At 42.9% G+C, this 8,604-nt stretch overlaps 1 non-coding gene across 1 annotated transcript; it reads left to right on the top strand.

Moving 5' to 3' along the window:
• The first annotated feature begins 7,737 nt into the window (after positions 1-7,737).
• Positions 7,738-7,844, top strand: LOC147367867 (U6 spliceosomal RNA). Its single transcript, XR_015132230.1, has one exon. It is a non-coding gene; the product is annotated as a U6 spliceosomal RNA (small nuclear RNA).
• The last annotated feature ends 760 nt before the right edge of the window (positions 7,845-8,604 follow it).

Here is an 8,604-nt window from a genome sequence, read left to right as displayed (position 1 = left end):
GATCAAATTGCCAACATCTGCTGATCATCGTAAAGGCAAGAGAGTTCCAGAGAAACATCTATTTCTGCTTTATTGACAATGCCAAAGCCTTTGACTGTGTGGATCACAATAAACTGTGGACAATTCTGAAAGAGATGGGAATATCAGACCACCTGACTTGCCTCTTGAGAAACCTGTATGCAGGTCAGGAAGCAACAGTTAGAACTGGACATGGAACAAAGGACTGGTTCCAAATAGTAAAAGGAGTCTGTCAAGGCTGTATATTGTCACCCTGCTTATTTAACTTATATGTAGAGTACATCATGAGAAACGCTGGGCTGGAGGAAGCACAAGCTGGAATCAAGACTGCCAGGAGAAATATCAATAACCTCAGATATGCAGATGACACCACCCTTATGGCAGAAAGTGAAGAGGAACTAAAAAGCCTCTTGATGAAAGTGAAAGAGGAGAGTGAAAAAGTTGGCTTAAAGCTAAACATTCAGAAAATGAAGACCATGGCATCTGGTCCCATCACTTCATGGGAAATAGATGGGGAAACAGTGGAAACAGTATCAGAGTTTATTTTGGGGGGCTCCAAAATCACTGCAGTTGGTGATTGCAGCCATGAAATTGGAAGACACTTACTCCTTGGAAGGAAAGTTATGACCAACCTAGATAGCATATTAAAAAGCTGAGACATTACTTTGCCAACAAAGGTCTGTCTAGTCAAGGCTATGGTTCTGCCAGTGGTCATGTATGGATGTGAGTGTTGGACTGTGAAGAAAGCTGAATGCCGAAGAATTGATGCTTTTGAACTGTGGTGTTGGAGAAGACTCTTGAGAGTCCCTTGGACTGCAAGGAGGTCCAACCAGTCCATCCTAAAGGAGATCAGTCCCGGGTGTTCATTGGAAGAACTGATGCTAAAGCTGAAACTCCAATACTTTGGCCACCACATGCGAAGGGTTGACTCACTGGAAAAGACCCTGATGCTCAGAGGGGTTGGGGGCAGGAGGAGACTGGGACGACAAAGGATGAGATGGTTGGATGGCATCACCGACTCGATGGACATGAGTTTGAGTGAACTCCGGGAGTTAGTGATGGACAGGGAGGCCTGGCCTGCTGTGATTCATGCAGTCACAAAGAGTTGGACATGACTGAGCAACTGAACTGAACTGAAACTGAAAATACACAGTTATAGATGGCCAAGTCCATTATTCTCAAACGTGATTTGCACCGAGGAGCTTAACACAAAGTAAAAATCATGCAGTCCCAGAGCAATATACTCTGTTCACACCCCATGTATGTGGCATATATAGAGAGGAAAGAGGTGATTATAATCACCTCAGATGATTCTAGCATGCTTCCAAAGTTGAGAATTATAGCTCTATGTAGTCAGCAAATCTAAATGAAGGAGAAATCTGAGTGGTCAACAATAGTTTGCGGATGGTGTATGGTGATGTTCTAGCCACCTGTCTCTCGTGGCTCTCTCATCATTTATGGGGAAAGTCTAATTTACTTAGCCTGGGACTCATGTCTTTTATGATTTACTTCCGGAGTACATTTCCTGCTTCCTGTTCCATTGATCACTTTCATAAACCTCTGTGTTAGCCAAATTAGACTACTTGCTTTTCTCCAGCTATTCCTAGGTTACACTTCCTCTGTAGTTTTACTAGTGCTATTTCCTATGCCTGTTTTGTCGACTGAAATTATATCCTTCTTCCACAGCACAGTTAAAGTGTTTTATCCTTCCTAAAGCCTTCCCTTGTGTCATCAACTGGTGAGCATCTCTGCTTCATCTGATGGCATGTCACATTTGGATAGAGTATATTTTTTAATGTTGTAGACTATAGAACAAAACGTCTTGTCTCAAATGATTTCAGTCATAAAGGCAATGCACTTCAGTCCTCAGGTATGATGGCTGTAGGTCAGTTCATTTAATAGCTCAATGATGTCATAAAAGATGCAGGTCCTTTCTACCTTCCCCATCATCCAGCCTAGCTCTAGTCCCTTGATAAATCTAAAACAGCCACCATGGTTCTAAATGTCACTTACAGACATAAATACAGCCAGTGTGTGAAATGAGCTTTTGTTGACCTTGGTTTCTTTTTAAGAACAAGGAAACATTTCCAAGAATCTGACCCTAAGGCTTTTTCTCGTGTTTCATTGGCCAGCATAATGTCACATGCCCATTCCTAAACCAATCAGTGACAAGGGGAATGCAGTTTCAGGGCCCAGCTCATTGAAACACATGTTTAGTAGAAGGATTTCCTGAACAAAACTGGATAGCTCTTAGAAAGGAGGAATGATGGATGCTGCCGAATGGTGCTTGGCTTAGCTGTTAATCCTTCTCTAAAGCAATAGGCCCTCTCAATATATATGATGATTATCTGTTCCATGTTTAATTCCCCTATTAAACTTAAGTCTCCTTGAGGACAGGTTTTTGTTTTATGTTTAATGGCATGAGTTCTAGAGTCAGACAAATCTGGGTTGAAACTAATGTGATAAACTCAATTCAATTTACCCAAGACTTTCCTGATTTGGGGGCTTCCCAGGTGGTTCCAGTGGTAAAGAACCTACCTGCTAATGCAAGAAATATAAGAGACATGGGTTTGATCCCTAGGTTGGGAAGATCCCCTGGAGGAGGGCATGACAACCCACTCTAGTATCCTTGCCTGGAGAACTTCAAGAACAGAGGAACCTGGTGGGCTACCGTCCATGGGGTCACAAAGAACTGGACATGACTGAAGTAACTTAGCATGCACACACTTCCTGATTTTAGCACCCAAAGTCACATCTCCAGAGAAGCCCATTAGCCCCAGGTAAACCATGACAACTGGTCGCCCTAGTTGAAATCTCATCTCTGTTATATACTGGATGCACAATCTGGAAGTCAGTTTTGTTCACGACTGATTGCTTGAATACCCACCAAATACCAGGCACTGTTTCAGAAAGTTCGCCTTGTTTTTCTGACCACGCTGGCACCAGCCCTCTCACTTCCCGCAATCGTGCTAGTGTTGCCCAGGGATTGCCTCGTGTGTGACCCTCTCTCTGCCCCGCATCACTCAGAGATGATGTCAGAGGAAGCCTGGCCGCCTGACGAATAGGGCTTGGGAATTCCCCAGGAGTTTGCAGACACTGTTTCTGGCTTGAAAAACAAAAACACCCACAAAACAGCTAAGGGTCCCAATCTACTCAGGGAACACGCTGTGCCCTCTTGTTTGCAGGGCCGTTTCTTGGACAAGCAGCGGCTCTGTTTGCTGGACTTTTGGCCCCGTGCAGTCACTGTGAGCAAGGCACATCTCATATAAACAGGCCAGTGAAATGAGGTAATTGCGGCTTTCGATGAATGCTATTTCTGTCTCCTGGGCGATGCTGCTTGGGATGGGAAGAGTGAAAGCGAGTGGATCTGACACGCTGTGGCTTTCCTCACAAAGTGGAGACCGATAACCCAGGGGTGGGAAAGCCACCTCCCGTTTCTCCTCATAATGATGAGTGAATACCGTACACTTTTTCAGAAAAGACCTGCTCCATGTTGGAAATCCCTTCCGAATGCCAGAACTTTTCCATTTGGGCAATGAGGCTGTCCTTAAATGTGACTTAACAGAGCTGTACTGAACATAATATGCGCCAAGCCTGTTACAGATGTCATCACTTCCTCTTCACAAAGCTCCTCAGAAATAGGTACAATTAATATTCCAGCTATGGAGAAGAGCAAGGATGACTCAGAACGGTGGGGTCCTCTGGTCAGAGCACCAACATGAGCAAGGCCAGCGTAAAGCTCTTTCCATAGCGAGAGCTGTTCCATCACACCACCATTAATTTTAGCCATTTGCGTTGAATTTTCAGTGGATTTTGTCCCTTCGTGCTACGTTGAAATGGGAAACAGAAAACAAGATTTCTTTTTAGCGCTCTTCATAGCCATGTTCTGCACCCAAGTACTGTGACCACTTGGGCTGCTTGGCCTAGAACCCATGTTTCTTAATGTTTGGATTGGGTGTTGTTGTTGTTGTTGTTGTTGTTCCTTTTATCTTCACCCACTGGTATTCAGTTTCACAACACTTGTTGACGTTATCAATGCATCTACTTCTCAGGTTTCCTTACCACCATTTCTCATTAAATGTTTAATTTTGGATGTTTAAATAAATAACCCAAATAGTTGCATAACATTAAATTGTTGTTGTTGTTGCTGTGTGTTTGTGTGTGTGTGTGTGTGTGCACACTAAGTTGCTTCAGTTGTGTCTGACTTTGAGCAACCCCATGGACTGTAGCCCGCCAGGCTTCTATGTCCACAGGATTCTTCAGGCAAGAATACTGGAGTGGGTTGCCATTCCCTTCTCCAGGGGACCTTCCTAACCCAGGGATCGAACCCACATCTCTTATATCTTCTGTATTGGCAGGCAGTTCTTTACCACCAGTGCCACCTGGGAAATCCTTAAATTGTTACATATAGTGTAAATAAACTCTTCTGTAACCCAAGGGACGATTTTATGGCTAAAAGATGGAGATACGGTTTAATAGGCCCTTTGGATTATCCTGCGGATGATGTGTCTGGTTGAGATGCGTCTGGTGAAGAATGAGCTTTTGGGAATGAGAGCAAGGTCCATCATAATCTAACGCAGAGAACTTTGGCATTCATTTAGCCTTCCAAGATTTAGTTTCCTTGTCAGAAATACGGAAACTATGCACGTGGTATTTGCATGTATTGCACAATACGGTGTATGAGGAGAAACATTCAGTGAAGTGTCTGATGTGCGAGCTCTGTCAATGACAGCTATGCTTTATTATTGAGGATTGCTATTTACACTTTGATGCCAGTTACATGCCTTTCATGGTCTATTCCCCAGGTCATGGACTATGTTAGAATTTGTTATTTTTGAATAAGTGAGATACTGTGCTTATCAATGCATCTCCACATCCATAGCACTATTTCCATAAAGACTTTCTGTTCTTTATTTCCCATGCTCTTTCTCCTCCAGGGAGAGGTGGAGATAACCATTGTGCTATCAGTTATGGTAATCAGATGACCAGAGTGCAACCGTCAAGCTTCACAGGTGCTCAGCATTCAGTCTCTAATCTTTTGCCATATTGCCATTTCCCCTCACTTCTCTGCTCTCTTCTACTCCTCAGCCTCACTGATTTCGCAATACTGAGCAATTTACAAATCTCTTTCACTTCCTGACTTTTTCTAACCGTGTCCTCAGGGTCTCACCTTCCACTACAAGGAGTTAATCAAGGTACTTTGATAGACAAACATTTCCCACCCCAGGAGGATTTTAGGGCAGCTGTTAGGTTAATATATCTATTTCTTCCGCCTATAATTAGAACAGAAGGATGTACGTAATCCAAGAGGTTACTAACTGCCTGAGCCACACTGAGAGGCAGGTAGGAAAGTTAGAGCGGGCTTCTCCAAGCATGTGTCGTTTGTCCTATTGGAGCTGAACCCTGAAGGATGAGATGGCCAGGGAGTCAGCCCTAGGTCAACGCTGTTTCAGGTCACAATGAGACAGACCCAATTAGGTGAGCTCCCAGCGTGCTCAGAGGGAACGTTCACCACCAGCAAGGACCATTAGAGTTAAAAAGAGTTGCAAAATCAGGAAAGGACTCCTGAAGGGTGAGGAGGGGACGTGTTTCTGGACATTTGTTCTGAGTTGGAAAACAGTGTTTGTGTGTTCATTAAAACAGCATCAAAACAAAAGACCCTCCAGGAAGTCCCAGTAACCAAGGTTATCAGTATTAAGAAGGCAGAGCCCTAGTCCCTGGGTAGACATTCTATCATGAAAAAGCCTCATTTAGAAATATTGATGAATTGATCTATATCATGTTTTCCTTTTTAATGCTTAAAACACTGGTGGTGTGTTTACATAATTGGAAGGAGGAGGCAGGAAATGGAAGGAAAGCCATATTATTCACTTCGAAAGTGCCTTTGGATGAGCAAAATGAGGGCAAAACCTTGCAAAGATTTTCAAGAGTTTTGTTCATAGAAGCACCAGACTGGAAGAAGGAGGTTTCATATTTGGTGTGTGCTTAGTCACTTAGTCGTGTCTGACTCTTTGTGACCCCATGGATTGTAGCCCGCCAGGTTCCTCTATCCATGGGGATTCTCCAGGCAAGAATACTGGAGTGGGTTGCCATGTCCTCCTCCAGGGGATCTTCCCCCCTCAGGGATTGAACCTAGGTCTCCCACATTGCAGGTGGATTCTTTACCATCTGAGCCACCAGGGAAGCTTTGGAGAGGATATCAAAGCAAAACTCTTTGGAGAGCATATCAAAGTAAAGCTCGAGAGGTGAAGCAGCTAAGGACAGACATATTCCTTAAGTCTGGCATTGTGTCCATGTCAGCCAAACAGCAGACACTAAGAATTCTCAGGTCCAGGTTCTCTCTTACCCATCCCCCCTCACTCTCACTCTACTAGTTCTTTAAGTTATTGCTCCTAAAAATGTCTTTATTCTGTTGAATTCACTCTCCCTAATGCTACTACCCTGGTACAAGAACATTTATATTTTTGCTTTATTGCTCCAGCTTATTCTTTAAACTTTGACTTGCACTCAGAGGATTCAAGGATCTTGTTAAATTGCAGATTCTGATTCAGTAGTGCTGAGACAAGGCCCAGGATTCTGCATTTCTAACAGACTATCAAGTGTGCCTTGGTGGCTGGTTGGAGAACTACACTTAGAGCAGTGACGTAGCAGGGACAGAAGCAGGTCATGAAGCCTCCATAATTCATGTTCTTACACTACCCCAGGCAGCCTTCTAAAGGGTTTTGGGAGTAGACTTTATCTAGAGGATCCCAGAAGATGAAGCAAGGGCTGCTAGATGGAATTAAAGCAAAATCTTACTGTCTGGAAGATGATTCTGACATCAAGAGCTGTTGAACAATAATTTGGACGGTATTATGAGATGAGTGTCCTTCATTATGGGGATTTCCTGGCAGCTCAGCCATGAAGAAATCTGCTAGTGCAGCAGATGCAGGTTTGACCCCTGGGTCGGGAAGATCCCCGGAGAAGGAAATGGTAACCCAGTCCAGTATTCTTGCCTGGGAAACCCCATGGACAGAGGAGCCTTGTGAGCTACAGTCCATGGGCTTGCAAAGAGTCAGACATGACTTAGTGACTAAACAACAACACCCTTCATTATAAATATTCAAGAAAAGAGAAAGCAGTATTTTTCTGTCATTTTATTGGATTGGCCAAAATGTTCATTTGAGTTTTCTATAAGACGGTATGGAATACCCAAACAAACTTTTTGGCCAACGTATTACTATGAAAATTTCAAACATAATTCTCGATTCTACAATTAGCATCTTACTATATGCTTGCTTTATCCATCCATCCCTCTGTTTATCTGACAATACAATATTGTTTTTTATGCCTACATAGGCTTTACTGAAGTTCAGTATTTTTTTATTTTTTGTGGGATGAAATGTACATGCAGTGGATGCACAAATCCTGAGTTACTATTTGATGAGGTTTGACAAATGCATATACCTTTGTGACCCAAACATCTATCAAGATATAAAACAGTACCATCACACCAAAATCTTTTCATCCCACTCCACAGTCTTCACTCCTATCATCCTAAATGCAACTAGTTTTCCTAATTGGTTTTGCCATAGTTTAATTTTGCTTCTTCTAAACTTTCACATCAGTGAGATTAGGAATTATTTACTCTTTTGTGTGAAGCTTCTTTTGCACTAAGTTTTTGCAATTCATCTGTGTCATTACATAGTTAAGAGGCATACAGTAATTAAGATCCCTGTAGCGCTCACTTCAGCAGCACATATACTAAAACTGGAACGACACAGAGAATATTAGCATGTCCCCGGCACAAGGATGACATGCAAGTTTGTGAACCACTCCATATTTTTGTGTATACCTATGGCCAATTCATGTTGAGGTTTGACAGAAAACAACAAAGTTCTGTAAAGCAATTATCCTTCAATAAAAAAGTAAATTTAAAAAAAGATTCCTATAGTAAAAGTCTATAATTTGTTCTTTTTCTTTTATGTTTTTTTAAAGAATCTGAGATATGATTAATATAGCATAAATTTACCCCTTTAAAGTATACAAATTAGTGGTTGTTAGTATATTCACAAGGTGTGTAACCATTACCACTACCTAATTCCAGAAAATTTCATCACCACCAAGAGGAATCATGTACACATTGGCAGTTACTCCTCAATCCTTCTTTTTGTCCCAGTTCCAGTTCCAGTTCAGTCGCTCAGTCATGTCTCACTCTTTGTGACCCCGTTAACCGCAGCACGCCAGGCCTCCCTGTCCATCACCAACTGCCGGAGTTCACCCAAACCCATGTCCGTGATGCCATCCAACCATCTCATCCTCTGTCATCCCCTTCTCCTCCTGCCCTCAATCTTTCCCAGCATCAGAGTCTTTTCAAATGAGTCAACTCTTTGCATCAGGTGGCCAAAGTATTGGAGTTTCAGCTTCAGCATCAGTCCTTCCAATGAACACCCAGGACTGATCTCCTTGAGGATGGACTGGTTGGATCTCCTTGCAGTCCAAGGGACTCTCAAGAGTCTTCTCCAACACCACAGTTCAAAAGCATCAATTCTTCGGCACTCAGCTTTCTTTATAGTCCAACTCTCACATCCATACATGACCACTGGA

The sequence above is a fragment of the Bos grunniens genome, chromosome 8 (genome assembly GCF_055505025.1).
Source record: "Bos grunniens cultivar Pamir isolate PY7600 chromosome 8, Bosgru_T2T1.0, whole genome shotgun sequence".
In the NCBI taxonomy this organism is placed as follows: Eukaryota; Metazoa; Chordata; class Mammalia; order Artiodactyla; family Bovidae; genus Bos; species Bos grunniens.
This window is presented reverse-complemented; position numbering and strand designations above follow the sequence as displayed.